We start from the raw sequence: 6,254 nt of genomic DNA on the forward strand, positions 1-6,254 counted from the left end.
CGAGGGGTTTGATTGTTTTGTTTACATCAGTATGTCCACACTGTGATCTAGGATTTATATGTGGTATGTTAGGAACATTAAAAGTCTTAACTGGATAGGCAAAACGATACAGTCTATAAGCATGGCGTGTACAGATGTATACAAGAGCTCACGGGTGTGTGAGATTTGACTGGGTGCACAGGTGCGGGATTCATGTGGGTTGTACATATGTGGGATTCATGCGGTACAGGTGTGGGATTCTTGTGGGCCGTACATATGTGGGATTCATGTGGGTTGTACATATGTGGGATTCATGTGGGTTGTACAGATGTGGGATTCACGTGGGCTGTGCATATGTGGGATTCATGTGGGTTGTACAGGTGTGGGATTCATGTGGTTGTACAGGTGTGGGATTCTTGTGGGTCGTACATATGTGGAATTCATGTGGGCTGTACACATGTAGGATTCATGTGGGTTGTCTATATGTGGGATTCATATGGGTGTTACATATGCGGGACTCACGTGGAGTGTATGTATGTAGGATTCATGTAGGGTGTACAGGTGTGAGGTTCGGCTTGGGGTTATGGTGTGGGATTCATGTAAGGTGCACAGGTGTGAGGTTCATGTAGGGTATATAAGGTGTGGTAATCGGTTTGGGTGTACCGTGGTGGACGAGGGCTTACAGCGTTTATTGGGGTATGCAGGACTGGATAGGGCGGTACAGAGTACATTGTAGATATTATAATCTTAATGCGCATATTTTGCAGATACAGAAAATGTGATATTCACCATCAAGTCATTCACCACACTATTAACCAAAATCATCAACTGAACGTGTGGTTCAGTAGATTTTATTATTGCAACATGTACACCCCATTCGCTATAGCTTTAAATATGCTTCCGGTTTACATAAGCTGCATCGATCAGGTCAGACCAACTCTCCCGCTAAACCCGTCTGTCAGCTAACATTACGGAAGATTTAAAGTGATATGGCATACCCACCATACAATATGGTCACATGGTTGCTGAGCAGGGCCCTGTTTCACAAAACTCTCGTAAGCCTAAGATGTCGTAACTTTTCTCGTAGCTCTCGTTCCTGGCATACTGTAACATAGGAGGTGCAAATGCTACGAGAAAAGTTACGAGATCTTAGGCTTACGAGAGTTTTGTGAAACGGGGCCCTGATTACGAGACGTACGTTCAAGGACGGCCGCCCTGAATGCCCAGTATAACGGTTGGGAACAATGGTGTTAAGACTCACAGGTTCTGTATTCCTGTCTGTACTTTCAGTAGTCAGTGGTACGTCCACAGTTTCCCACCTTTGAACTCTTCAACCTCCAGGTTCTCGGCATGTTTGTTCACAATGCTAACGGACAGATTTTGGTTTTAGTTTACGGATTTGGGTAGTAGGGACTTTCTCCTGAAGATCCATTATTTGAATAAAAAAAAGTTTGGAACTGTAGGGGATAAATATGTAACGAAGATGTTTGTCCTGGTCATTATAAATATTGTTTATCTGAAATCTGACCCCGGCGTTTTAAATAACTTTTACTATCAGAAGGATCTTAGACGGTAAAATACAAGCTGGCCATTCTGATGACATTTGTTTGGAGATTCGATATGTAAGCTCCACAGATCCACAAATCGATAAATTCCGTCCAAATATTACCGTGATCCAAAACACACGCAAAGCCACGTAAACGGTCCCTGTCACACACTATAGCTAATATAGTAGTTATGCTACATACTTGGGCTTGGTAACATTGGGAATATTGATGACAAAAATGACGAGAACTGGCTTGAAAGAATATTGGACATGTACACACATGCCATTCTTATGACGCATTTGAATATCGCAACACCTGATGCTCAGGGAACAACATAGTATAAAATTACGTATCAACTGGCTCTAAAGACGATTGTACAAATTTTGGTCTAAACACGCGATGATACCTGAGCATACTGTAATCCACACACCAAGCACGTGCCTCACACTATAACTCAAAATTTATTGTCGCATGTTCACGTGTTGTAAGGTGCCAAACAAAAGAGGATTATATTTTCACAATTGCAGTATGTGCACTACAGTATGTTTTCTGACATGATTTCAAAGACGACAGTACTAAACATTTAGCTTTCTTACATATTGACTTTCAGTAATTACACAATAAAAAGGTACAGGTATTGACTTGCATGCCGCAGAGCTAGGCACACAGCGTTAGTCGACTTGAGGTTAAGTTAAGGACTGTCCAAGACCTGGAAGACAGAGGAAGACCACTGACCGCAATGACCAACTCAATCCCATGACCAATGCCCAAGAAATTCGCCGGCAATGGAGAGTGGGAAACCGGTATGTGTGTTACATGTGCCGGTGTGTGGTCCTGCGAGTATAGCCCAGGTCACAAATCAGTTGAAGTTATGCAGCGTTGAACGAGGACTATCATTTATGGATATACAACTTCTTTTATTCAGTGAATGCGACGTTTCGACATATATACTAATGTCGTTGTCAAGCAAATGGTACAGGGTAATAAGTAATGACTATAAGTAACCTGGAATGTGAAACTGTGAGTGAAACTACTTGTGAGTGTGAAATCCTAGCCTTGCACCAGTTTCTAAAGGTAGTAATTAATAGTTTCTGTGAAAGGTTCTAAAATGTATACATAGCACACTGGCGCCCTTAGACTATCTGCGTACCTAAACTTGCCTCTATAAGTGAGTGAGTTTAGTTTTACGCCGCATTGAGCAATAGTCCAGCTATACGGCGGCTGTCTGTAAATAATCGAGTCTGGACCTGGCAATCCAGTGATCAACAGCACGAGCATCGAGCGAGCATCGGTTCGGTGGGAACCGATTAGATGTGTCAACCAAGTCAGTGAGTCTGACCACCCGATCCCGTTCTTACGACAAGCATAGTCGCCTTTAAGGGCAAGAATGGTTTGCTGAAGGCCTAATGTACCTCGGATCTTCACTGGTCTGCCTCTATAAAGATTAGAATTACTATACCTGGGCTTAACACCCGGTGAAGTCACGGAACAAGGGTAATGAAACTCGAGCTGGTTGAGAGACACAATAACACAATAAGCGAACAGGATGTATGTTCTATTGTGTACGTTGATTTTCCGGGGGAATGAACTTGATCTCCACATCTATGTTGATGATACACTTTAGTGTTGAAAAGTCAGCTATTTATTCTACGGGGTTTCACAAGGCCTGATTGTTTAGCTATGCAGTCGATTTGCAAGAGACCAGTTAATTGCCAGGTTCCTATTTACACCCGTATAAAATACTTAGAATGACATAATTTCCTGTCCATGAGGCATTATGACATGGGGAACCTTGCACAGGCAACTTTCTCCTTCCAACGAGTGAAGTCCGTTAGAATTAATGAGATTATGGTTTGTCAATTTGGAAAATCAAAACTACTTCCTACTGGTTGTTAAATATGTATTTGAATCATGACCAAAAGGATTTTGTATGACGCAACTTGTAACATAAGGACTTCTTCCACGGAAGCAAGGTGGGGGTCGAAGTGACATCGCTTCCAAGAGTGAAATTGCTATGTTATGTGCAAAGTCATGCAAAAATCATATTGTCCGTCAATCAAATACATATGTTACTACTAGTAAAAAGAAATTTTGATTTTATAAGTCGGTGAAAACAAACTTAAATAGCATCTATCCTCAGGCAGGGTGCCGCCGATTTTGAAAATCGTGAAGTTACTGGCTGAAGTCCGTTAGAATTAATGAGATTATGGTTTGTTTTCTCCTAGTTAAAAATCAAAACTACTTTCTACTAATAGTTAAATATGTATTTGAATCATGACCAAAAGGATTGTGCATAACACAACTTGTAACATAACGACTTCTTCCACAGAAGCAAGGTGGGGGTCGAAGTGAAAATACTGCGCGATAAATTTCTTCCTTTCCTAAATTTACTTCGTTTGTAAACGTTCACTCACCAGTATGTAGACACTTGTCAATATACGTCTTTATATTTGGTCTCATAATCCTAATTACTTCATAATTATACCTGTATGCATTTTGAAACTTGATAAAAAGAAACGATATGCAGACACTTATAGCGAATTTATAACAGGAATGTAATATCTAGATATTTTATAGTTTGCCAGTGTAAATCACACACGCCCTGGTGTATGTTGTCTGTATCATTACACTTCACGACGGAAACAATGATTTTGTTGAATGGTACAACTTCATAAACACAAAATGCAAATGTTAAAATTAAACCAAATTAAAGTTATAGGAACAATGTCAGGCTCTTACCTTGTTCGAGGAATGTATCCACCATTATCCACAAAAACGAGTGATATAATATCATTCATCTGCAGATTTCCCAAGTGATGTGTCTTTTAAAAGTATAATATACGAAAAGGTGATGTATTTCACATCGGTGTATAGTCTCACTGGTCACTCAAGATAGCACACCTGGCAGCTAATTGCACAATGTCCGTCATTCTTTTAAAAAGGTAATTTAGTAAGCCAATAATGAGCAATCAGTCAATGTATTGGCAGTTAATCCTTTGAAAGAAGGGTGTTGTTTTTACACAGACACAGACACAGACACAGACACAGACACAGACACAGACACAGACACAACAGATTGTATTCAGTATAGATTAGTAAATGTGCATACACAAACACTACCTTTTGACATTTAAATCCGCATAAAAGTAATTAATCAATCAGCGTGTTATCGGTTAACTCTTTGATCGATCAAGACACAAGAAATGCCAAATGGGGTAATCTAAGTGGCTTTACAACTAATTATACCTGTCATAAATTCATTAACTGAGCATCAAGTAAATGATGACAAATAATGTGTAGGTTTAAACCACCTAACACGGATTACAATCTAGCGACACCAAGTAATTTTGACAGATTCGTCTATGGAAACAACTCACTGATAGCAGACTGTGAGAACATATAACTTTCATTTTTCACAACAGCTGTTGAGATTTCAGGTTTGTACAAACCTGTAAACGAAATAGTTTACCCCTTGAAATGTAGATGAATTCTCATATTACGTCACGGAGACGAGCAGCTCTGATTGGTTGAAATTTCGTTTGCGGCTGAGAATTGTGCAATGTTGTCAAAAAGGTGGATTTAAGATAATTCAAGATCGAAATGAGTAATCCTAATGACGGGGTTTCATTTATGACGACCCCTATGAGTGATTTGTATATTTACACCTCATAGAGTATATGTCATCTCTAATACACATATAATATTTCATTCTGTTCATATTCAAAATGAGGTGTGTGAGTTTCAATCAAGACTGGGTCAAGATTTTAAGTCAAGGAAATGTTTTCATACATAAGTGTTAAGGGATGCATTGTTGAACATAGAAATAACTATGTCATGTAGTCTATATTAAATATTGGAACACTACACTAAACCTGCACCTTATTAATCCTCTTTGACTCACCATGTTGACAGTGTGACTTTATCAACACCTCGCATCAAAATGGTAAAATATTTCTCATGAGTGGTTCAATAAGCTTTATATTTTCATGGGATAATATATTTCATGAGAGGTTCAAAAGGCTATATACTTTCAAGGTTTAAAATGTTTGTAATACTCCGCAGCTGAACACTTAAACTAAATGGTAAGACAACTTTTCTTGATAATAATAGTCAACCAGTCAATAATAGTATGCCACACAGTCTCACCCTGTTGTTCATTGTGAAGCCGTGAGATGTGCCCGAGGACCATGTATATCTATACAAGTAAGAGGTACAGGCCGGGTTCTTTAATCAGATCCACTATATTCATGGTATTCAGTGCCTTTCCCCACGTTTTGTCAATATACTCGGCGTCATTAATGAAGGGTCAAGCTGTTGGTAATACTTTTTCTTAAAAAGCTGAACGTTGTACAAAAAATCTTAGCAGGATGGATAAACACATCCGATCGTTGATTCATACAATATATATGTATATATATAGTAACAAACAGAGCCATTTAAATTGAAACAGAGTCCAAGGAAAACCCGAGATTCAGAACCTGAACATGAGCTGGTCTAGACTTGCTCCATTTAGAGCTTTAGCATTGCAGAGAGGACTAAGCAGTACGGAAAATGGAGTATTTCAGGGACTGTGAGTCAGACTAATGGAATGTAAACCATTGCTCCATACATCGAAAACAGTCCTGTGTGATGTTGTCGGTCGTTGCCGAACAGGCGTCAATCCCTATTTGCCTTACAGGGTCTTCGTAGAGAGCGTCCCAAGCTACATAACTGAGGGGTTCTCTTGTA

Source organism: Haliotis asinina, chromosome 6 (genome assembly GCF_037392515.1).
Source record: "Haliotis asinina isolate JCU_RB_2024 chromosome 6, JCU_Hal_asi_v2, whole genome shotgun sequence".
NCBI lineage: Eukaryota > Metazoa > Mollusca > Gastropoda > Lepetellida > Haliotidae > Haliotis > Haliotis asinina.